The following is a 27,449-nucleotide window of genomic DNA, read 5'->3' as shown; positions in this document are numbered from 1 at the left end:
GACTACAAAAGTTGGCTGCTTAGAACCATGCCTGCCTCGTGCTAAAGATTAAGGTAATTTTATAAGAAATCAAGTTCATTCATTTGAATTTATTTCAATTCAGATTTCTGGTTAGAACAGAAAGAGAAGGGTTGGGGATATAATAAAAGATACTATTTCAAGGGAAATTTCTGAACCTGTGAGATGTCAGAAAATTCAACATGTGATAATATTCACAGATTGATCGATTGGGGTTTTCCAAACTTCTTACTCATATTTAACTATCCCAATGAAAAGCACTGTTTTAGAAGACATAACGCTGACAATCAGCTGACAGCAAAGATCCTGGCAGCAGGCAGAGAAACCTTGTGAGGAGCACTAGGGGACCTGCCCTGCTTGCCATGAAGGTGGCACAGCTACAAAACTCAGCCGAGTCAGGCCCTTAGTCATAAACCACTCCCACCTGCAGATTGATACCTGGAGCATATTTTGAACCTTCACATATGCAATCCTTTTCCATTTGTTAGTGATAATACTTTTGCTTACCTTGGTCCAAATATAAAATTTCTTGGCCACTACTTCTTTCCTCCGTATGTCTACTATTCCTTCACTACAATGAAACGGAATATTTCTGCCATAAAGATGCTGCTACAGACCCTATTTACTAATTTTTCCCTAAATGCAGCTCTTTTGTTTGTTCATCACGTTGTGGGCTTCCAATTATTCAATGGCTCATAAAGCAAATAGGCTGTGTGGTCACTATCTGAGTCTGTAATCTCACCCTGAAGGATTTACACAGATGTGTTAGCTCTAGTATGAAACAAGACAACTCACTTTTTACATTTTGCAGTGGCTCTCCCCAAGGGGATGGTGAAACTTTGGAGGCACTTGGAAATGGAGGCACACACACCTTCCAGGAGAAGATTGAAGCATTTTGATCTACAGAGCCATGAAAGAAAATTGCAAGGGATCCACATAATGTATCTAAGAAGATCTAAGCTCACCTTGCTCCCATCTCACCAGGGTCGAGGTTCTTAAAGACACATCTGCATCTTGAAATAGGGACACAGTGATAAAAACCAAAGTGCCAAGTGTGAGCCTCTGTTCCTCGTGTGGGCTGTATTCTCATTATCCAGACTTGCTGATTGGGACTCATTATATAAACAGGTGATTTACAGAAATGAAGAGCGTGTGGTTAAAATGATATACAAAACAGAAATAGACCCACCGACACAGAAAACAAATTTATGGTTACCAAAGGGGAAAGGAGGGAGGAATAAATTAGGAGTTTGGGATTAACATATACACACGACTATACATAAAATAGGTAACAAACAAGGACCTACTGTACAGCACAGGGAACTGTACTCAATCTTTTGTAATAACCTATAAGAATATGGAAAAGAATATATATATATGTAAACTGAATCACTTTGCTCTATACCTGAAACTAACACAACACTGTAAATCAACTATACTTCATTTTAAAGAGATGATACTGCACATCAAGTTGTTACATAGCTAAGTGCCTCTACAGCATGAGCTGGATAAAAGCTAAGCAGGAATAATTATTTCCAAAATCCTGATATGATATTAATATTAAGAGAGTCAAAGGGCTAAAACAGTGAAAAAAATATAAGTTAAAAAACATAGGAAGGGAGATCTAGAAAAGATCTGACAAAGAAAAGTTGTGACTGAAAACTCCTAAACTAGGAATGAGAATTATAAAGACAGAGGGGTCTTAGGATGGTTCAGTTTCCCATGCAGACAGGCACTTTCTCAAGTCGACGGCTTCTTTTCTCAGGCTGAGAAGCTGCAGACAGGGTCCTAGGGGATTTTGCATTCAGGGACTCTTCTTATATACCCATAGGCCTTCCAACAACCACCCTGCCTAGCTCTCAAAGCCCTGCCTAGATGGATGACTAAGCCCATCAGTACAACAGCCGTCTCCCTCTCAGCAGCCTTCACCTACGTGCTGTGGTCCAGGTAGTATTGGCAGGTACTGGACTCAGTTCTGGGGAAACAAAGCTGAACCAACTAGGAGACACCCCACACTTACTATACAAGCTCCTGAGGTCGAGGCTGTTGACTGGACTCAAACTGCCTGTGACATTTACTAGAGGTAGAGTCTTAAGCAAGTTATTTTACCCCTTACTCCCCACTTCTGCTTTCTTAGAGATGACGATAATCGCAAATGCATCTCCCACAGGGCTCAGTTGAGTATTAAATAAGGAAACTTAGGTAAAGTACTGCCCCAGGGAAGCACTCAACTCAGGCTGGGCAGACTTACTCCACTGTGGAGAAAAGGGGTATGCAAGCGAGGATGAGGCAGTGAAACAGGGAATGTGGATTCTAAGAAGATGCATTGTACAGGGAAGAGGCATTGTGCTCAGCTATGCTCCATCTTCAAGGAAACCACCAAATCAGGGAAAGAAAATTGTAGTAAATTATCATGCATGTGAGTACATGTGTGCAGGCATGTGTGTGTTAAAAAAAAAAGTGCATGGATGGGAGCCCAAGGTGCTGGAATTTATTGGTAGAATCTTTTTTAAAAATAAATAAATAAATAAATTTATTTTTGGCTATGTTGGGTCTTCGTTGCTGCATGCGGGCTTTCTCTAGTTGAGGCGACAGGGGGCTACTCTTCATTGTGGTGCTCGTGCTTCTCATTGCGGTGGCTTTTCTTGTGGAGCACAGGCTATAGGCGCACGGGCTTCAGTAGTTGTGGCACATGGGCTCAGTAGTTGTGGTGCATGGGATTAGTTGCTCCATGGTATGTGGGATCTTCCCAGACCAGGGATCAAACCCATGTCCCCTGAATTGGCAGGCAGATTTTTAACCACTGCACCACCTGGGAAGTCCCTATTGGTAGAATCTTATCTACTGAGACTATGCTTAGCATTGTCGCAAACCTAGAAAAATCAGGAAAGCTTAAAATTGAAAACTTTATTATTCACTTCAAATTTTAAGAATGCCCATTCCACTTCAGGACACAGTGTGGATGTAATACGTCCGCACATTTCTTTTTCAGGTACGTAATAATTTCCACTTGTAACTTGCTTTTAAACACTCAAGGCTTCCAAGGACACTACATAGTGCCAATAACAGTCCTGTTGAACTGTTTTATGGGACAATAATTTGGCATCCTGCTGGTGAAAACCAGCCATCAACCTCACAGTTAATTCACTGGGGACTTGTGTTATTGCCTCATAAAATATCACTGCTGTATTATTATGAGTAACAGCTAGGTAAAGCTTTTTGGTATTTCCATTGTGATTTACCAAATATATATATTTAAAGGATATCTGACACCATACCAAACACATATATATTTTTTTCTCTAGTAGGTTTAAAATAATGAAACCCCAAATGGAGCTGGAGTTTATGCCTCCATTAAAGGTAATTAAGTTGTAAATGCTGGTCTTGTTAATGCTAATGAGTGGTTTACTAGAAATAAATTGCACTTAACTGCATTTAGAATGCAATCCACATAATCAGAAATGACTGGTAAATTAGCACCAGTCAAAACCAGGAGCATACAGTAAGGATGGCAAATGAAAAAAAAAAAAAAGCTCCTGTTAAATTTATGCATGCATATATGAAAAGACGAAATCCTAAAATCTCAAGTGCTACAATGAGTCTAAGAAATTATTTACTTCATGCCCTTGCATTCACTAGAACAATGCAATTTTATCAGCTCTCCTGGCAATGCATTCTGGTGGCTTACGGCGTTGATAGAAGAATGTTCTTTTTTACGCCTAATCTAAATCCCCTCTGCTGTAATTTAAGCCAATCTCTGCTTTGCAGTCTCTCAGCAGAAGTGAACTTCAGTTCTTCACACCCTCCCTGAAAACCCTTCCCACTATCTCTAATCCAACCAGCCCTTCCCAGCCTCACTCAGTTCTGTATTTGAATGATACAAATGATGGAACCACGGTGTGTATGTTCCACACTATATAAAGGGTAGATTACAGAGATGCCAACAAACAGCTACTACTTTCTTTCACTCTTCAATTCCTTTGAATTTTAAAATATATTACTTAATTTTAAAAATAATTTGCTTCTGTTGTAATGTATGAAATGCCACAGAAATGGTTTTGCTTTATGTTGTTGCTTATTAAGATCTAACTATTTGTTTTTGCTGTTCTTTTTTTTTAATTTTGCAGATCATACACATAAAGTGGATGGCTGAAAAATGTGCATATACAAAAGCAAATAGGAACAAAATAAGGGGCAAAGCAAAAGAAAAGAAGAAAAGGCAATAAAAATTTCCATTCTTCCTGGGAAATACTGGGTGATATTTTCAGATTTACCCTAAGCATTTAAAAAATTAATTAACTACAGTGGATTAATACATTTTTGCAACATTGACTCTCATATGGGAACTTGTAACAGAAAAATTTTAAACACTTTTATTATTTATTAAAATTGAGATAATGGTGAAGTTAAACTTACCAACAATCAATCTCTCTCTCTCTCATGATTCACATTCAATAAAATGCATGGAGTGTCTATTATATACCACGTGCTTCTCAACAGCTTTTGTTCAAAAGGAAGTCTGTGGGCCCTCTGCCCCCCCCCAGCCGGCATGGGAAGTAAATATCAAACAAAAGGGAGGGAGGCGCGGAGGCAGGAGCTGGCGGAGTGATGGGAAGCACATGAACGGGGCGGGGGGGCGGGGAATGAGAGCCGTGTGGCTGACAGTTTCTGGGTGCTCCAGCCGGGTGGCAGGCCTGAGCCTCTGAGGTGGGAGAGCCGAGTTCAGGTCACTGGTCCACCAGAGACCTCATGGCCCCTCATAATATCAATTGGCAAGAGCTCTCCCAGAGATCTCCATCTCAACACTAAGACTGAGCTCCACCCAATGACCAGCAAGCTCCAGGGATGGACACCCCATGCCAAACAACTAGAAAGACAGGAACACAGCCCCACCCATTAAAAGAGAAGCTGCCGGGCCTCCCTGGTGGCGCAGTGGTTGAGAGTCCGCCTGCCGATGCAGGGGATACGGGTTCGTGCCCCGGTCTGGGAGGATCCCATATGCCGCGGAGCGGCTGGGCCCGTGAGCCATGGCCGCTGGGCCTGCGCGTCCGGAGCCTGTGCTCCGCAGTGGGAGAGGCCACAACAGTGAGAGGCCCGCATACCGCAAAAAGAAAAAAAAAAAAGAGAAGCTGCCTAAAATCATAATAAGTTCACAGACACCCCAAAACACACTACCGAATGTGGTCCTGAACACCATAAAGACAAGATCCAGCCTCATCCACCAGAACACGGGCACCAGTCCCCTCCACCAGGAAGCCTACACAACCCACTGATCCAACCTTACCCACTGGGGGCAGACACCAAAAACAATGGGAACTATGAACCTATAGTCTGTGAAAAGGAGACCCCAAACAGTAAGTTAAGCAAAATGGGAAGACAAAGAAATATGCAGCAGATGAAGGAGGAAGGTAAAAACCCACCAGACCAAACAAATGAGGAGGAAATAGGCAGTCTACCTGAAAAAGAATTCAGAGTAATGATAGTAAAGGTGATCCAAAATCTTGGAAATAGAATGGAGGAAATACAAGAAACACTTAACAAGGACCTAGAAGAACTAAAGAGCAAACAATGATGAACAATGCAATAAATGAAATTAAAAATTCTCTAGATGGAATCAATTGCAGGATAACTAGGCAGAAGAACAGATAAGTGACCTGAAAGATAAAACAGTGGAAATAACTACCGCAGAGCACAAAAAAGAAAAAAGAATTTAAAAAATTGAGGACAGTCTTAGAGACCTCTGGGATAACATTAAATGCACCAAAATTCCCAGAAGAACAATAGAAAAAGAAAGGGTCGGAGAAAATATTTGAAGAGATTATAGTTGAAAACTTCCTTAACATGGGAAAGGAAATAGTCAACCAAGTCCAAGAAGCACAGAGAGTCCCATATAGGATAAATCCAAGGAGAAACAAGCCAAGACACATATTAATCAAACTATGAAAAATTAAATACAAAGAAAAAATTAAAAGCAGCATAAGAAAAACAACAAAAAACATACAAGGGAATCCCCATAAGGTTAACAGTTAATATGTAGGCAGAAACTCTGCAAGCCAGAAGGGAGTAGCAGGACATATTCAAAGTGATAAAAGGGAAAAAACTAAAACCAAGATTACTCTACCAGCAAGGATCTCATTCAGATTCAACAGAGAAATTAAAAACTTTACAGACAAGCAAAAGCAAACAGAATTCAGCACGACCAAACCAGCTTTACAACAAATGCTAAAGGAACTTCTCTAGGCAGGAAACACAAGAGAAGGAAAAGACCTACAATAACAAACCCAAAACAATTAAGAAAATGGTAATAGGAACATACATATTGATAATTACCTTAAATGTAAATGGATTAAGTGATCCAACCAAAAGACACAGACTATCTGAATGGATACAAAAACAAGACCCATATATATGCTGTCTACAAGAGACCCACTTCAGACCTAGGGACACACACAGACTGAAAGTGAGGGGACGGAAAAAGGTATTCCATGCAAATGGAAATTTTAAAAAAGCTGGAGTACCAATTCTCATATCAGACAAAATAGACTTTAAAATAAAGACTATTACAAGAGACAAAGAAGGACACTACATACATAATGATCAGGGATCAATCCAAGAAGATATAACAATTGTAAATATTTATGCACCCAACATAGGAGCATCTCAATACATAAGGCAAATGCTAACAGCCATAAAAGGGGAAATCGACAGTAACACAATAATAGTAGGGGACGTCAACACCCCACTTTCGCCAAAGGACATATCATCCAAAATGAAAATAAATAAGGAAACACAAGCTTTAAATGACACATTAAACAAGATGGACTTCATTGATATTTGTAGGACATTCCATCCAAAAACAACAGAATACACTTTCTTTTCAGGTGCTCATGGAACATCATCCAGAATAGATTATACCTTGGACCACAAATCAAGCCTTGGTAAATTTAAGGAAATAGAAATCGTATCAAGTATATTTTCTGATCACAACGATATAAAACTAGATATCAATTACAGGAAAGAAACTATAAAAAATCCAAACACATGGAGGCTAAACAATACACTACTAAAGAAACAAGAGATCACTGAAGATATCAAAGAGGAAATTTTTAAAAAACCTAGAAACAAATGACAATAAAAACACGACGACCCAAAACTTATGGGATACAACAAAAGCAGTTCTAAGAGGGACGTTTATAGCAAAACAATCATACCTCAAGAAACAAGAAACATCTCAAATAAACAACCTAACCTTACACCTAAAACAATTAGAGAAAAAAGAACAAAACCCCCCAAAGTTAGCAGAAGGAAAGAAATCATAAAGATCAGATCAGAAATAAATGAAAAAGAAATGAAGGAAACAATAGCAAAGCTCAATAAAACTAAAAGCTGGTTCTTTGAGAAGACAAACAAAACTGATAAACCATTAGCCAGACTCATCAAGAAAAAAAGGGAGAAGACTCAAATCAATAGAATTAGAAATGAAAAAGGAGAGGTAACAACTGACACTGCAGAAATACAAAGGATAATGAGATATTACTACAAGCAACTCTATGCCAATAAAATGGACAACCTGGAAGAAACGGACAAATTCTTAGAAAAGCACAACCTTCCTAGACTGAACCAGGAAGAAATAGAAAATATAAACAGACCAATCAGAAGCACTGAAATTGAAACTGTGATTAAAAATCTTCCAACAAACAAAAGTCCAGGATCACATGGCTTTGCACGTGAATTCTATCAAACATTTAGACAACAGCTAACACCTATCCTTCTCAAACTCTTCCAAAATATAGCAGAGGGAGGAACACTCCCAAACTCATTCTACGAGGCCACCATCACCCTGTTACCAAAACCAAACAAAGATGTCACAAAAAAAGAAAACTACAGGCCAATATCACTGATGAACACAGATGCAAAAATCCTCAACAAAATACTAGCAAACAGAATCCAACAGCATATTAAAAGGATCATACACCACGATCAAGTGGGGTTTATCCCAGGAACGCAAGGATTCTTCATATATGCAAATCAATCAATGTGATAAACCGTATTAACAAATTGAAGGAGAAAAACCATATGATCATCTCAATAGATGCAGAAAAAGCTTTCAACAATATTCAACACCCATCTATGATAAAAACCCTGCAGAAAGTAGGCATAGAGCGAACTTAGTTCAACGTAATAAAGGCCATATATGACAAACCCACAGCCAATATCGTCCTCAATGGTAAAAAACTAAAATTATTTCCACTAAGATCAGGAACAAGACAAGGTTGCCCACTCTCACCACTATTATTCAACATAGTTTTGGAAGTTTTAGACACAGCAATCACAGAAGAAAAAGAAATAACAGGAATCCAAATCAGAAAAGAAGAAGTAAACCTCTCACTGTTTGCATATGACCTGATATTATACAAAGAGAATCCTAAAGATGCCCCCAGAAAACTACTAGAGCTAATCAATGATTGTGGTAAAGTAGCAGGATACAAAATTAATGCACAGAAATCTCTTGCATTCCTATATACTAATGCTGAAAAATCTGAAAGAGAAATTAAGGAAACACTCCCATTTACCATTGCAACAAAAAGAATAAAATACCTAGGATTAAAACTACCTACCTAAGGAGACAAAAGACCTGTATGCAGAAAACTGTAAGACACTGATGAAAGAAATTAAAGATGATACAAACAGATGGAGAGATATACCATGTTTTTGGATTGGAAGAATCAACATTGTGAAAATGACTATAGTACCCAAAGCAATATGCAGATTCAATGAAATCCCTATCAAACTACCAATGGCATTTTTCACAGAACTAGAACAAAAAATTTCACAATTTTTATGGAAATACAAAAGACCCCGAATAGCCAATGCAATATTGAGAACGAAAAACGGAGCTGGAAGAAACAGGCTCCCTGACTTCAGACTATACTACAAAACTACACAAATCAAGACAGTATGGTACTGTCACAAAAACAGAAATATAGATCAATGGAACAGGATAGAAAGCCCAGAGATAAACCACGCACATATGGTCACCTTATCTTTCATAAAGTAGGCAAGAATATAAAATGGAGAAAAGACAGCCTCTTCGGTAAGTTGTGCTGGGAAAACTGGACAGCTACATGTTAAAGAATGAAATCAGAACACCCCCTAACACCATACACAAAAATAAACTCAAAATGGATTCAAGACCTCAATGTAAGGTCAGACACTATAAAACTCTTAGAGGAAAACATAGGCAGAAAACCCTATGACATAAATCATAACAAGATCCTTTTTGACCCACTTCCTAGAATAATGGAAATAAAAACAAAAATAAACAAATGGGACCTAAGGAAACTTAAAAGCTTTTGTACATCAAAGGAAACCTTTAACAAGATGAAAATACCACCCTCAGAATGGGAGAAAATATTTGCAAATGAAGCAACTGACAAAGGATTAATCTCCAAAATATATAAGCAGCTCATGCAGCTCAATAGCAAAAAAACAAACAACCCAATCCAAAAATGGGCAGAAGACCTAAACAGACATTTCTCCAAAGAAGATATACAGATTGCCAATAAACACATGAAAGGATGCTCAACATCACTAATCATTAGAGAAATGCAAATCAAAACTACAATGAGGTATCACCTCACACCGGTCAGAATGGCCATCATCAAAAAGTCTATAAACAAAAATGCTGGAGAGGGTGTGGAGAAAAGGGAACCCTTTTGCACTGTTGATGGGAATGTAAATTGATACAGCCACTATGCAGAAAAGTATGGAGGTTCCTAAAAGCCTAAAAATAGAACTACCATACGACCCAGCAATACCATTACTGGGCATATACCCTGAGAAAACCATAATTCAAAAAGAGTCATGTACCAAAATGTTCACTGCAGCTCTATTTACAATAGCCAGGACATGGAAGCAACCTAAGTGTCCATCAACAGATGAATGGATAAAGAAGATTTGGCGCATATATACAATGGAATATTATTCAGCCATAAAAAGAAACAAAACTGAGTTATCTGTAGTGAGGTGGATGGACCTAGAGTCTGTGATACAGAGCGAAGTAAGCCAGAAAGAGAAAAACAAATACCATATGCTAACACATATATATGGAATCTAAAAAAACCAAAAAGTTTCTGAAGAACCTAGGAGCAGGACAGGAATAGACTCAGATGTAGAGAATGGACTTGAGGACACGAGGAGGGGGAAGGGTAAGCTGGGACGAAGTGAGAGTATGGCATGGACATATATACATTACCAAATGTAAAATAGATAGTGGGAAGCAGCCACAAAGCTCAGGGAGATCGGCTCGGTGTTTTGTGACCACCTAGAGAGGTGGGATAGGAAGGGTGGGAGGGAGACGCAAGAGGGAGGAGATATGGGGATATATGTATACGTATACTTGATTCACTTTGTTATACAGCATAACACACCACTGTAAAGCAATTATACTCCAATAAAGATGTTTAAAAAAGGGGGAGGGGATTCTGTGGACTAGTATCACCTACCCACTCTTAGGATTAAATGAATTCCAAAGTTTTCTTATTTCTTGTATATGTGTGAGTGTATATGCATAACAGTTTTTTATTGTGTAATTTATGTACCATAAAACTCACCTCATTTTAGTGTGCAATTCAATTACTTTAGTAGATTTACAGAGTTGTGTGACTCTCACACAACCTAACTTCAGATGTTTTCATCACTCCGAAGATAACTGTTTTATAAAGTCTAGAGTTTATTTTGCACTGCTTGTTTTGTACAACTATTTGGGGTTTTTTTTTGTTTTTTTTGCTCTACGTGGGCCTCTCACTGCTGTGGCCTTTCCCATTGTGGAGCACAGGCTCCGGATGCACAGCCTCAGCGGCCATGGCTCATGGGCCCAGCCACTCCGCAGCATGTGGGATCTTTCTGGACCGGGGCACGAACCCGTGTCCCCTGCATTGGCAGGCGGACTCTCAACCACTGCGCCACCAGGGAAGCCCTTGTTTTTAATCTCTTTTCATTCAGGGGAAAATTTGGAGCTATCCAACATATTCATTCAGCATGGGTGATACTGAGTGTATTTTCTTATAAAAATAAAACAATTTTCACATCTATAAAAGTATCACGTAAAGCATACATGTCTTTGTCCATGTGCGCTGCTGTGACAAAATTCTACAGACTGGTAGGCTGACAACCAGCAGAAATTTATTGCTCATGTCTTCGAGGCTGAAAGTCCGAGCTCAGGGTCCCAGCATGATCAGATCCTGGTGAGAGTTCTCCTGTATGGTTGCAGACTTGCTTTTGTGTCCTGATACAGCACAGGGGGCTGGGAGCTCTGTGGTGTCTCTTTTATAAGGACACTAACCCCATTCATGAGGGCTCCACCCTCATGACCTAACCACCTCCCAAAGGCACCACCTCCTTACGCATTACCTTGGGAGTTAAGATTTCAACATATGAATTTTGGGGGGACACAAACATTCAGACCATAGCAATTTATTGAGATCACAAAAACAAAAACAAAATGCTCATTATTTCTAACACAACGCACTTCAAATAAAAAACTGGATATACATTCTGACCAAGGACAGATCAATGACATGGACTTCTTTACACTAGAAAATGGGATACAGTCTACCAGGCTCTCGGGCCCCCAACTGCACTTTCTCACTGACCCAAGAGTAAAACCCCACCTACACTTTTCACGTTGAAGTTTCTGATGCTAACTTCCATGGGGACAGACAAAAGGCAGCACAACTAACCCACTCGAGGACATTACATTTTCAGCATTGACTATGTTCTTAGATTCATGCTACATACTTTTTAGCCCAGGGCTCTCTCTTATTCAGATGTCCCCGTAGCTTGTACGTGAAACTAAAGAAAGCAATATTACTGTGGTTAAACTGAAATTGCCTCTCTGAATGAGATAAAATCAAATATAAAGGATGAGATTAGGAATCTATAAAAATTACCCCAGGTGTTTTTTAGATATACTTAAATTCAATCTAGGGAAACTAGATTGTGATTTTTTACTAGAAAAGCTCATATATATTGCAATATCGTCTGCATTAGGAAATAATGCATTAATGAAGGGTGCAGTCTCAAGGAATCGACAAAAAGGAAGTAAGAGATGCCAACTTGGCAAGTGGGTCCCTAGAACTACCCAGAGGCAAATGTGTCAGCAATTCTGTGAGGCAGGCATACCCTTCTGTATTAAAGAGGGCTGTATTCACATATATGGTTTGATGACATTGGCTAACAAGATCATCTCACTACCACTCTGATATCACTGTGTGGTCACCCACCAATCCTTTTTAGAATTCACATTATTTAGTAGGCTTCTATAAGGAGAAAGAATATGCCTGTTGGTGAATAGAAGTCTACATTTGATAGTTATTCTTGTCAGTATCAATTAAGGAACAACATTCTCATACTAGCACTGAGGTTTGTTAATTTGGTTATGTCAAACCAAACTCTAGGACGGGACAATTTCAGGGCATCATGAATAATAAAATTCCCAAACCTAAAAGCTAACTGGCAATCCTTGGAAAATCCCTAAATGATCAAGACAATTCCTTGGAATACAGTTACCCTATTAAGATAACGCCGCCTGACGGGGCTGGTTGGGGTAACATTGCTCCGCCCCCAGCAGTTTCAATGTGGTTTCATTTCAGAACTCAATCACTGAAGGGGCGCTCATTCACACAGAGGAACACGCAGTCCCTCCTGGGTACGTGGACTGGAGAGCTTAAGGCCATCAGTCCCCAGCCCTCCCTGTGCAGGCCTTCTCTCTCCTAGCACTGTTCTGTCTGAGACTGTGTCTTCACTTTGTAGTTCTTCCTTGCAACCTCCCCTGTCAAATTTCCACTTTCAAAAGGAAGGCAGTCCTCTCACCCACCTGGAATCCTATGATGGCTCATTGCCTGGAGCGAAAAAAAATACACAGGGAAACCAAAAAAGCAGACCTTACAGAAATGACTGTTCCTGAGGGACAGCCACTGAGAGGTTGAGAGGAAGACAAAGAGGGGCTTTGGGGAAAAAGTACAGAAATGGAAGTGGTTTATTTCATGTAAGGTTTAGGGTCCATACAGCCAATCATACATTCCCTCGTTCAACAGACATCCTGTATCTACTATTAGCCTATCTATTCTTAAAAGGATTTTAGGGGGTATATTTAGCCCTAAGGTTTTCAATCTGTCAAGGTTTTTATACTTCAGGTATTTGGAGGAAAGTATGGATTGTGTCTGCCTCACAACAGATTCAAACACATTTCTGTTCCATAAGCATCTTATTTTAGGAAGAACAGACTTTTTACCATGAGGCTGTGTGCTAGTAAAATGTGTATATTTATTATCACTGCAAAAACAAATACTTTCACTTTCATTGCTACACTTTTTAACTTAATTTATGGCAGCACTTAGAATGTTTTTACATTCAACAGAATGAACTTCAAAAGCATTATTATTTTTTTTTAATTTTTTCGGTATGTGGGCCTCTCACTGCTGTGGCCTCTCCTGTTGCGGAGCACAGGCTCCGGACGCGCAGGCTCAGCGGCCATGGATCACGGGCCCAGCTGCTCCATGGCATGTGGGATCTTCCCGGACTGGGGCATGAACCCGTGTCCCCTGCATCAGCAGGCGGACTCTCAACCACTGCGCCACCAGGGAAGCCCATGTTTTCTTTTTGATAAAGCACATCAGAGATATATAACAAAATATATGATAGTTCTGTGAGACATCTATACAAATTGAGATGGAAATCAAAGTTCTTGCATAATCATTTAATTAGCATCATCAGTTTTCTTTCTTATTGGTATATAGGCTTCTGAATTTTTCTCCACTTTTCTTCAGGTAAAGTGCCATTTAAAATTTTAAATCCTTTCTAATAAATGTGGACTCAATGTAGTATCTGCAATAACAGGAACTTATAGACTTTTTATTCACAGTGCTTAGCATTGTCCCAGAAACACAGTTGTCACTTAATAAAATGTTTCTTGAACTAAAATGAAGATGCAGTCAGGACTGAGCAAGAAATGTAAACTAGAGTTTGTTTAAATCCTCATTTCTTTTTATAACACTGATCTTTTTTGTGCCTTTGTATTTTTCTTCTACGTTTATCCCTCCCCCCATCTTTCCTTTCTTCCCTTCCTCTTCCTTACTTCATCCGTAATTTTCTGTAAGTTTGAAGTTTATAGGAAGCTGGCAATTGAAATTTCTGGAGAATCTACTGAATTGATGACATGACAGTGTCCCCCACATCACACCAGCCTCTCAGTACCTTTCCTCCTTGGGCTTTCCTTGAAGTGATAAAGAAAACTTCCACTTACATCCACATCAGCCAGTGAAGTAGTAATGGCAATTCACACTCCCTTGCCCACTGTTTCACATTGGGAACTGCGATCATAATTAACTACTGAATGTAAAACATCCTTAAAATCATACAACTTTATACATGTGCAAGCAAAACAGCTGCACTCATTCATATTACAATGTCACATAGCAAATGATAAATTTTCAGAGTTAACAAATTTTAGCCTCATAAGTCTACTAATCTGAATATATTTGAAATTGAAAAGTAAAGAAGACTCCTTCCCTGTCTCCTTCTCCTAATCAAAAATGAAATCAGGGCTTCCCTGGTGGCGCAGTGGGTGACAGTCCGCCTGCCGATGCAGGGGACACGGGTTCATGCCCCGGTCTGGGAAGATCCCACATGCCGTGGAGCGGCTGGACCCGTGAGCCATGGCCGCTGAGCCTGCACGTCCGGAGCCTGTGCTCCGCAACAGGAGAGGCCACAGCAGTGAGAGGCCCGGGTACCGCAAAAAAAAAAAAAAAAAAAAAAAAAAAGAAATCACCATGGACATGTTAAATATAGGTGGATACTCTAAACCCAGAAGTGAGTATTGTCAAGGAACCGGACTTCAAATGGACCTGCTGGTGTATAAGAGGTGTATAAGAGAGTAAAACTGGAATACGTTCAACACTTCTATAAAAACCGGCTAGCCAGCTGTTCAGAGTCAAATGATCATGGGCTGCTGCTACATAGAAAGAGAATGTTAACCTTGTTTCTGATGTCGCTCATGGAGCAGCAAGACCTAAAAGGGTCAGCGTGTCAAAATCCATGCGGTATATTTGCAGGAGGAATTAATCTGTTCAGAGAAAACAGTTTGACGGGAAAATTACCACAAGAGAAGGAGAGTTCTTAAAAAGTGAGAAGCCTTAATGGAAATGACGAAGGGAAAGTGGAGCTAAATGGCTGTAATTAGCTCTTCAGAAAACACCCTCCGTGTTCATCTTCTTCCTCTGCGACCTCCCCCACCCACCTTGTTCTCATTTCTCCCGGCTCTTCATTCACTTGGTTTGCCTTCCTAGTATTCAGATGCTCGCCCAGCCCTTCTCTCTCCTTTCCTTTGCAGAGTAAAATCACTTTAGATAATCTACTGCTTTTTGAATGTAGACAAATGGATATGGTTAACGGCGCCATACCCCTCCTGTCTGCCCCGCATGTGGTCCTCTCCCCCAGTCCTACTTTCTGCCCTGAGAATCCGTGAGCGGGTCCTTCTGCCCTCTTGGCTTCCAGCGGCGTCCCGCCAAGCGGAAGTCCCACGAAAAGGTCAGAGATGGAGAGCATTTGGGGGAGGTCGCTTGTCCTGCTGGCCCCTCCCATGAGAGGTTGCCTGTGGCCCTTGACTGAAAGCAGCCACGCCTCTCAGGGCAGCCTCCTTTCTGCACCTCTCCTTCCAGACTCCAGCTACTGCTCTGTTCTCCCTATATCTCCTCCGGGTCTGCCCAGGGATGGTCACAGCTTAGCTACTCATATAGACTAGCTGCCTGCACTAGGTCTCATGGTTTCTTTACGCCCGTGCTGTTCTAAACATCATTCAGGAATAAAGGCTCCGAGTTTTCCCAACTGCCAAGAGATCTGTTTCCTATTGGGACACTGGCTGATACAATCAACCTTCTTCTGCTAAGGGTACAGAACATGCCTTTAAAGCAAATAACCCTAGCTCCATCCTCCTTTCTCGCTTACCGGAGGAAATCTCTATTCTCAGTTGATTGTTTGCTCGTTCCTTACTTTTTAGTCTTATATTCATATTTCTATGGCTTAGCCTGTCATGTGTTCTTTTTACCTTTTCATAAAGAGATTCATACTACACGTATTTGTCTGAAATGACTTTTCTTCACTCAATTTTATATTCCAGATTTTCCTCCATGTTACTGCCTATAGGACATTTTCACTGCTGCATTTTTTTCAACTGCATCATATATACTGTACTTCATGAATCCTTTATACCGCTGACGAACGTCCGTATTGTTTGTACCATTTCAGTGTTACACATTCTGCAGTCACAGGTTCACTTCACACGTCTTTTGAAGCAAGTCTCTTTAAGGTATACTGCTAGGACACTGAGTTACAGCATCTTCAGTGTTACCAGACCATGACAGATTCTTTCCCAAAGTAACTATACCATTTTTTTTTAAACCACCAGAAGTACTTAACAATTCCAAGAACTACTTCTTTGCCAACACTTGATATTGCCCAACTTTTAAATTTCCACAAATTAGTATGTATAAAACATTTTTTATTGCAGCTCTAATTTGCAATTCCCTAGAGAACTAATTAGGTTGCAAATCCTTTCATATGATTTTTTTCAAGATTACATTCTTTATTGTTCATTTATTTTTCAACTGAAATATAGTTGATTTACAGTATTGTGTCATATAAGTTTTCTTTGAGTTTTCTGTCCTGTTTTTTTCTATTGGACTGTTGACCTTTTCTCACTGACTTATAAGACTTCCAAAAAGTATCCTAGGCATAAATCCTTCTGTAAATTATATGTGTTATACAATTTTCCCCACTATGTGACTTCACGTTTTAACTCTCTTTACGGAAGCTTTTGATGAAGAGAAGTTCTTCATCTCAATGTCACTGAATTTACAACTCTTGTTCATTCATAGTTTGGAATTTTTATGTCCAACTTAAAAATATATTTGCCAATCACGTGATCACACACATATTCTATTCTGTATTCTAAAATTTTATAATTTTGTGGGTTTTTTCGCCTTGAGGTTTCAGTGGACCCCACAATAACTTCTGCATACGTTGTGTAGTAGAGACCCGATTTCTGTCACTCCTCTCCCAACCGGATAAATACTTGAGGTGGTATAATACTGAATAACCTTTTCTCTCTTCACTGGTGAGCAAAACACACCTTTGTCCATACAGGTTACATATGTGTGTGGTCTATTTCAGGGCTATCTATCGGTTTCAATGGCCTATTTTTCTATTCCTGCAACAAAATCACACTGTTATAATAAAAAAATACATTTTATTATAGGTCCTGATATGTGGTAAGGCTAGACCTCTCAGCATGATCTTGGTGTCGTGTCTGTTATCAGAACGTCAAGCAACCGTGTAAATTTTAGAATCAGTGTGTGTCCTGACTCTCTCTCTGTCCCTCTCTTAATCTCTTAACCGGGATTTTATTAAAATCTAAAAATCCATACGGGAAGAACTGTCATCTGTGTTACTTCCCTAATCACTGCTCTTATTCCCTGTCTCTGCTTTCCTTTCCCATTATGTTCACACGCGTCCCATCTAACTCCCCTCCCCTATTTCAGCCTACGTAATTATATTGTCTGACATCAGGTGAAACCCTTTCTGTTTTTCAACAACTTACAAATCCTCCACAGCTCCAATCAAATGCTGCCTCATTTATGAAATTATCCGTGATTCCTCACTGTGATTTTTCCGTCCAAAAAATGTTCATGTTATATATCTCATTCTTCTCATGTAGCTTAGAACATTATTTTCATATTTATGTACGTACCTAACATGGCAGAAAATAAGCTTTCACTTGTGTTTATTTCCTATGGTAACTTTTAGAGCACACCTTGAATATAATTGAGAATTCTAAAGGGCAAAAAGGCATAATAATAGGTGCTAAAGTATGTTTTATCTCACCCCCTCTTTTCCTGGATGCGTTATGATTTATTCGTTACTTTCCATATATTACTGTATTTACATATAGTTTTATTGCAATTATGCTATAATTAGGTATTATTATGCTCTCCTTACATATGAGGGTCAGATGCATACACACAACAAGTGAGCAGAGCTGGGATTAAGATCCAGACCCAACCCCAAAGTCCGTTCACTTCCCGAACCACCGTGAACTGCAAGCAGCTGACAGAGCAGGGACCTTGCATGAGGTCCCTTGCACTGACCAAGATGGAAAAGTCAGAATAATGTAGTCATAGGGAAGGCATCTCAGACAAGGAGGTCCTACAAGATAAAACTGGCTTTTCTTCCATGCACACAACTGACTCCCATTCTGTCAGCTTCTTGACTCCCTGAGTAGATTTGAGAGCTAAGGAGTAGATTTGGCTACAACTTCCAAGAGGAAAGTTGAACCATTAATGACGAATCACAGAATATCACGCCTTTTATGGGTCCCTAGTATTTGCTGAGGCAGAGAAAGAATTTAGCAACCATGCACTGTTTCAAATTGGAGACTAACTAACTGGATGACATATAATTAGAAAATCAATGTTTCATTTTGGAATTTATTGTTTATTGTAATATCTAGCTTAGGAAATTAATAGGTTAATTTAGTAAAATACACTAAAAACATGCAGGCACATGATTTGAAGGTAATCTAACAAATGGAAAAAAAGTTTAAAAAATATAAAGAAATCCTCAAGACATTCACATCTTCTACCACCTCCAATTTCCTCACCTGATGATTAATTTTTTGCTTTAGCTGTCATGTAACTCAAAGAACTGGTTCTAGTTTGCACAAAGTGTGACAGTTACCAACAGTATAAAAAAAAATCTCTCCCTTAAACATGAGCACTATTCAAATCTTCTCATATAAATAAAAGGGGCAATCAGCCTTCATAGGTTGCCACCTTCCTACTGACATTGACATCTAATTGTATTCCACAAAATCCCAAATAATTCTTAACTCAATTGTCTAATTAAGCTAAGACCCTTTAAGCTTAGTAATCTTAAATGTTACACTGTGACTGTCAACTGTGATTACATTTTTCTAGACTTGATAATCTTCTCTTGATCAAAAAATATGACTTTTAACATAAAACTCTATTTGTAATAGATGAACCTGACCATATTAATTCTCAACCAAAAGTTAACCAAAGCCACCCTACAAAAAAATGGGACTGACACAGGATAGAAGAAAACATTACTAAGTTTTATAGAGTGGTAACCAAATGCTATTCTTTAAGAAGACTATTTTTTATTACTTATATTATTTAACCTTCATAACAACCTTAGCAATTCTATCATGCTATTTTGGTTTTTTTCTCATACTGTAGAAGAGAAGGTTGAATGTAAAACAATTAAAATAAAATCATAATATAATGCAATGCCTCCTCAATTATCAGAGTTATAAACAGTAGAAAGGAGTTTGGGAATCTTCTCGAACCTTTACTCATAGTTCTTTCCAGCACTTGCCTATTATATACATGTCATAATACAATGTAAACACAATATTATGAATGCATTTTCAAATAGCATTCATAATGACCTATTCATTTTTGTAACCCTGAGGTCAGCTAGAACCAACCCCCCAGGATTCAAATCTGTTTTCCATTGTAGCATACTGAATTCTGCATGAATAGACTATTGTTAGTTCTTTTAAAATGCATTAATCTATTTAAAGGGACCTAAAAGAGCTACTGGAGCAGTAACCAAGGTATGTGAAAACCCTGGGCTAAACTTGGGGTTTGGAGAGACAAGCTCTCAGTCTCAGTACTTCCCACAACACTGTGTAAGCTTCTGAATAGAAAATACATATTATGAGAGAATGGAACTATCTGCCCCCATACGCATGTCAGCTCTGTTCCCTTTCCACCAACGCAGTTACAATAAGCACCTGGGAGAGCTCCCCACTTCCCCCTTCCTTCTTCCCTCCTTTCTGAGGGCTGTTGCGTGAACACCTCTGATTCCCTCTGCCACTTGCCATCACTGCCACTGCTGCTTGGGCTGTGTCTCCTCACATGCTACTCCCTCCGCCCCGCCACTGAGACGCGGCCTCTCACGCCTGCTCCTCCGTGGTGAGTCAACTCACTTCTCATCCCATCTAGGAAACTGCTGGCAAGTCCACGGTACATGACTTACAATTGGACGCAATATCTACTATGAGAACGATCATGTTCTATTTTATGCAATGCAGTGCATAATGGAGACTTAAGAAGGTGCTCATATTTTCCAAGATAAATTTCAGGATTCAGTATCTTAGCCAATTTTTTTTCCTCAAGATATAAATAAATTCAATTGTATGAGTTTATAAAGGTATTAAACTCAAACCACATTCTCCTATGTGTATAATATATTCCCTATTTTGAAGCATTTATAGTGTTGTACTGTCAGCTTATATAACCCTACCTAGGTTATAAAATAAATAGACCAGAATTAGGTATCATGAAACAACTGTTGAGGCATTCTGACTCTAGAATGAGTCTTTAAATTTGTTTTTATTTACTTAATAATGTTTTAGTATTTGTGAATATATATTCTTTCTAAGTCTCTGAGCATAACATATGCACAATATACAGTTATTTTAAAGATTAAATTGAGATCATACATGTGAAATCATGAGCATATTTTAAGAACTCAAGAAATGCTAGGTTTTATCAATATCAGCATGACTCCTCAGTAAATGTAGTTTTAACTCCCATATGAGAGCACGTGTTATAATAATGACGCATACAGATACACTATGAGCCATATATAGAACTTTAAAAGTGTACTTTAATAAAGCTGTAAGTTTGGGCTCATTATATATTTCAAATATCTGTACCTTAAACTCATTCAAATATTCTGTAATGTACTTTAGGTAAAAAAAATAAATAATGTCTTGTCTCTTTATCAATGAGCTACATAGTAACAGAACAGGCATAGAAACAAAATAGTGAGATTTTTAGGTGAATGGTCCACTCTCTCATTTTAAAGCCCTGTTAATTTAGATTCTATGGAGGTGAGATATTTTGTTCAAGGTCACTCAGCTGGTTGATATTAGCATTTTGATTATAATCTAAGTGTCCTGATTCTAAAATCCATGGTATATTTTGGTACAAACATTTATAATTATGTTAACATACGTAGGCTATACAAAATATAACTGAGTTTTGGACAAAGAAAGTTCTTTATGGACCAAGTACTTCAGGGGTTTTATAAAGTCCTTTAAAACAGTCTTCTAACTACCGTAAAACCAATAACTCAGAGTGTATTCTGCTGTCCTATTCATCCTGGGTTGCTTTGTAATCTGTCATGATATTTAAAAGCTGATAAATTATGTTGCAGTGTGAGTCATTTTGCTTTTGTGTATTATCTTCTGTACAGAGAAAGAAAATTTGTGTCACCCAAGCTTCAAAGAATAATAAATATTCAATTCACAAAAATCCAAAATGCTGGAAAGGCTTCCCAAAATACTCAGGTTCTCCATCCCTGAAAAGACTGAGCCAATTCCTTTCCTTTTGTAATTTTTTAATTTAATCACCAGCATACATAATGGACACACTCAAACCATCTACAACCACTTCTTCATATAGTTTTATAGCCTCTAACAGAATTGTTTCCTCCCAGTCTGACAGTCACACTACCTGGTAGGAGGAGTAGCTGGACAGCTGGATAAAATATACCCAGGCGCTCCAGCATCCCGAGAATTGCAGGGGTGCTGCGAACAGCCCGTGCACCGTGAAGGCTGCTGCGGTGTTGTGGTCAGCTCTGATTAGCGGCGCTGTCCATTCTAACTACTCTGAATTGCACACTCTGAACTCTGACACAGTGGCAGCAAATCTTCCTGTGAAGCCGCTGAAACGCTGCGAAAGTTGTTCTGAGATTTAAGTCTTGGAAACGCAGTCACTGAATTATTGTCTCAGGAGTCCAGGAAGGACTATATCTACTATCTGACTGGCAAGAGGCAGCTCTGTGCTCCCCCGCCTCACAGCATGTTGCCCGTCTGGGCCAGGCTATTTCGACTCTAAGACTTCAGAGAGGTGGACTGAGACGCCCACAGATGCTCCCCGTCCACAGAAAGTTAAAGGAGAAACGGACCCCAGTCTCTTAGGCTAGATAAGACAGGAACATTCTAGTTCATGCCTCACCAGCATAAACTTTGTAGTGTCAGTATCTTATCAAGACAGGCTTTTCTTTGCCCAAGGAGATTATCACTCATATTTACTTCGAAACAAGCAACACCCTCCCCACTGGCAGACGAGCAGCCATGAGAGTCAAGGTGCCTGCATCATTTTGCGGAGAAGTACCTGGTTAAACACTGTCTCACACGGCAGCAATTACAAGCATTAAACAGCATTTGCCTTCAATGACTCATATCTTGGTTGTTCAGCAAAAACCTCCACAGGTTAAATTATTTACATTTACTAGTTAACCCCTGAAGGGAGGAAAAAGGGCAGAGTCGTATCTTCCCAAGAAAACTCTGAATTAAATATGATTAAATAACTGGAGAGAAGGAAGCAAGAAAAAGTAGTGAGCAATAGGCTAAAAGACAATGTGAACAGTAAAAATAAAAATAAAACACCAGAGGGAGCAAACATGCAAAAGTCACATACAACTTAGCCAGGTATAGTCTTTAACTCCACTTACTCAAACCTAGAGTTGATTTCGTGTATCCATGTGCACACAGCGAATTTTCATATTTGGTTCCAGGTGCTCATGGCAGGTAATAACAGCAATAATCTACAGCAATGCAGGCTTGCCAATGGCCCTCACGTCTCAACAGGTATGTATCCGCTACAAGGCTCTGTCCATTACACACGCCCCTACTGTCAGCAAGTGTCAGTTACAGGACCAAGTGGGAGGGGATAAGCCCTCCGCAAGTGTAGCTCCTGTGACCCCTGTCCAAAGTGTGCATGTCAGATGAAGAGTTTCTTCAAAGCTGTAATGAAATAAAACTGTCCTGAATTTGGTGAACTGAGATGAGTGACTTTGCGGTGGCAGGTCTCTCTCATTTAAATGCAAATCCTGAAGTTCAGGTTAGAAATGTAAAGGGCCACAGAGATCACATAATCAAATGCTCTCGTTCTACAGGAGAAGACACTGAAGGTCAGAGAAAGTAAGCCTCTTGCCTAAAATAACACCAGTAAAATACTAACTGTAAGTATATATAACGAGTCTTAAACAGGCATCCGACTATGTGTCATTTTATCTATGTTTTCTGAACAATTTCTTCTTTCATTTTCCACAGCTCTTGCAGACTATGTATTCCTTTGGTCAAAAGCTCTAATGTTTCTCTTCTCAGTCCTCACTGATGATCTTATCCACCACTACAGTGAAAACAATGGAAGCCAACTTCCTCTCCCAACTAATCAACAATGTCTGTCTGCCCGCCTATCTATCTATCTATCTATCTATCATCCATCTCTTCACCTCTGGCTGCATTCATTCTTTTTTCTCCTGACGCCAAAAGCAGGTCTCACCTCTCTTATTTAGAGCTCTCTATTTACTATTATTTATTATTTCCTTCTGCTCTCTGGAAAAAAAAAAATCTTACATGAGCAATTATGCCTTCTCTAGTTACATGTATACTTACAGCTCATCATAAACCCATGATCTGTGTCTTTTTCAAACCTACAGACATATGCACAAAGTTTCCTTTGGGCCCATGTCCCATTCCAGATACCATAGTATATAGCACCTTCTTCTTATATCCAAGTTTCTTAAGTTTTAAATATTTTGCTTTATATTCCTAATCACCTACTCTTCAAACCACTCCCATATTCCTCTGATCCCATCACTCCAACATAAGTTTCTGAGAAACAACATGAACTCCATGATGCTAATCCCAGTGAGTGGTTGGAGTCCTCATCCTACTTGCGTCCTCAGAGGTGTCCTGGACATCATCAACAATGCACAAATCACCCTCCCAAACTTCTGAAGATGCATGTGGCTTGAACCCATCTCCTTGTGTGTCTGTCACCTAATTTCACTACCCGCTTTCTGCAAAAGTTCTAGAAACGCTGTGTATGCTTACTGACCATTTCTTTACCTAGTCTGCGTCCACCCACCATCCCACGCAACAGTGCTGCCCGTACTGCAGCCCTTAAAAGATGAAGACACTGGAGTGGCCTATTCAGCTTTGCAGTTTTCCAAAAGTGCTTCTGATGGGGTGGGATGTGAGATTGCCGATGAAACGGCTTTCTATCACCTTGACTGAGACTATTTAGGTGGTTATTGTAGTTGGTCTGTAGAGAAATGAACGTGTCCTCCACTACAGCGGGGAGGTTGGAATGAACATGAGGGTACACATGTGAGAGATGTACGGGAGACGCAATGAACAGGACACAATCGGACGTTGACAGAGAGGATGGAGTCAAGATTCTCTACCAGACTTCTACACTGAGCAACCGGGCAGTGTAGATGGCAGTGGTGTTTACTGAGATATTGCACAGAGGAAGAGAAGGAGGATTTATAGGGATGGAATTCAGACACGCAGAATTTCATCACTGGAACAGTAACAGCCAGTAGGTAGTGGGATATGTAGAAGGAGAGATCAGAAGAAAAGGCTGAGATGGAATTATATCTAGGAGTCCTCTGGCATCCATCTACTTATTCAACTATTACTTATTAAGGACCTACTTACTGTATACCAGGTAGAGTTGTAGGCTCTAGAAGTATACAGTAATGGGGGGGGAGACAAAATTATGCACCTTTATGGATTTTACATTGGCTTTGGTGAAATAAAAAGAAGACGTATTAAATAAATAAATTATATACTGCGCTGGAAGATGGTATGTATTATAAAATAGAAGTAGGCTGGTGTAAGGGAAACAGGGCGTACCTGACTAGGGTGATGCCTTTTTGACACATAGATACATAGATGAAAAGTGCAGCTGTGAAAATTCACAAGCTGAAATCTTTCCAGTGCACTGTGGGAAAGAAAAACCAGGGGAATGTTCATGAAAGTTCTTATAGAGGAGGGGGTGGTCATAAGGGTATGAGAGCCAAGATAAAAATGTGTCTAGAGAGGAAGGAAGTTTCCACTATATGAAATCTGGAGGCAACACAGTTAAACTAAAGACTCGGGAAGAAAAACAGGCTTCCCAGTGTTCTCTTAGAGTGGCGTTCAACTCTCTTAATGTGCAAGCTCTTCATCGACAAGATCTAGCCGCCGACCCCCTCCAGCCTCATTCCCGGCTGCCCTCTTTGTCACCCAATCCGGCTGTAACACACTTCCCTCAACATTTTAAGTGCGCTGTTTACTGTGCTCCAGACTCAGAGCCCCTGCACTTGTATTTCTTATGCCTGCCATATTATTCAACCGCTGTGCGACTGGCTGACAGACCCACCTTACCTGTCAGCCTAGGCTCACTTCCGGAGCAGCCTTCTGACTCTCCCAGGCTGGCGGAAGTTGCTGCCACATAAGCCTCCGAGCAATGTGAGCGTTCCTCCACAGCACTCGTCACTCTTGTGTGAATTTAGTTGCTACATCTCCCTTAGTATTAGGGCCCCTTTTGGGTTCAGAGTACTCAGCCACTTGTTTTCATTAGACCTACTTAATTATCTACTTATTTTCCTCCTTGAGATTACAGACACGGCTCCATCAACCCCTAAGATCTCCATGTGTCTTTCCTTCCAGGTGGACGTTTGCCTTCCTCTGTCCTATCCAATGCTTTCTGACTGAATTGTTTAGGAGAGAAGAGAGAAAGAGAGGGTAAAAAGAGGAGAGGAAAGGAAAGAGGAGATGGGGAGAAGGAAAGGGAGGGAGAAGTACAGGGAGCGAAAGAGGAAGACAAAGAATGGGAGTAAGAAGTAAAGGCATCCTTAGTTATTTTTCATATAAAGTGTCTCTACTTTTTAAAGTACAGATTACATACAAATTTTACAGGCCCTACTTTTAATTATTTTCTTTTTCCTTTAAGTGCAAGAATCAAGCGCAATCACAAAAGACAATTTAATGAAGCCTGAGAGTATTATGTAATATTTCTACACATAATACTCTGGAATATGTGTATCCGGTTCACAGCAGGGCAAATAAGAACCATTGCCCAGTACCTCCTATAACTCTCACATAACTCGGAGGAAAAGGGTCTATTTCTTAAGTGAATGTCACCTCCTTCCTGCTTCTATGGGACTTTCTGATAACCTGTAGCCTTTGCTGACATCACCTATGCCTGCTGGGTACCTTGCTGTCCACCGGATACAAGCAGCTGGGAAACACAGGTCATCGGCTTTTCAAAGACAATGCGGCCCTTAGACAGAGGAGTTGCTCTAAACAGGTTACATGAAGGCTTCCGAAAAGTGCTATTTTATAATTGAGCAACGACACCTACTTTTAATCCCTCAGCATTGAGTTCGAGCTCAGGGATCATCGTTAACATTAACATTAGGGAAAACAGCACTATCACCGCTGCCCAGACCCACACTTGATCGACACAGCAAAGGAGGGGGTGTACATGCTTTAACGTAAATATCAAGTGGGAATCTGGAAAACAATGTAACTCCTGGAAGACTGCAGGGCTGTCGTTTTCTAAGAGATCAACATTTTTCCAGAGACAGAATACATCCTTCTTGGACAGAGTGGGGAGGGGGCTCAGCCTCAGGCGCAGGTGCCCTGTGGCTCAGGGGGGCAGGCCTGTCTCTGGTTGTTATGGAACTTTCCTGAAGCTGGAGACACAAATGCGCGTGTCCCTACCAACCGCATCGAACTACTTGAATGGGCCTGGTAGGAGTCTATAATTTCTTCGACTGTACTGAAATTCTGGCTCAAAGGCATACATCACAGCATAACAGGGATTCATGTATGTCACAAAGGGCTAAAAACAGCAATGAAAAAAAAAACCCGAAAAATCATTCAAATTAACTCTGCGTGTGCTCTGACACGGTGTTTCGTGCCTTTTGGACTGAACACGAATATTCTGCAAGAGCGAGGAAGTGTAGAAAAGCACACAGGCAACATGCTGGCTCTCTTTCTTCATCCCAGAAGGTGCAGACCTGGGATTCCGTTTCAATGAGGACACACTGATGAGACAGAAGATGCCAAGTACAGAGAGTCCAGAGCACAAGTATTTGACAGGACAACAAAAGCCTGAGGGGCCAGGATGGATTCCCCTGTGTCCTTGAGCTGAGTCTTCTTGACTCTCTCCATTTCTAGGAATTACAAATGAGCTCTACAGAAGGCTATTTCCTTTTCCCTGTATCTGCAGGGCGTAACAGGCGTCAGAGAAACCTCAGTGTTTCCACCCTCTGATATTTACAGCCCCCACTCCCCAATTTTATTGCCTCATCCCTTCAGCCTCAAGACTTGATGTCACTTAAATGGAAACCCTTTTAATTAGAGGAAATATCCGGGGCTATTACCAATTGCAAATGAATGCTGATGATAACAGCTAGTGTTTGTACAGCACTTTCACATTATCTATTCCAATTAATCCTTTATAGAAATTAAGAAGGTGATGATGGTTTATTTACTT

The sequence above is a fragment of the Mesoplodon densirostris genome, chromosome 20, assembly GCF_025265405.1.
Source record: "Mesoplodon densirostris isolate mMesDen1 chromosome 20, mMesDen1 primary haplotype, whole genome shotgun sequence".
NCBI lineage: Eukaryota > Metazoa > Chordata > Mammalia > Artiodactyla > Ziphiidae > Mesoplodon > Mesoplodon densirostris.
Note: the sequence above shows the minus strand (reverse complement) of the source record.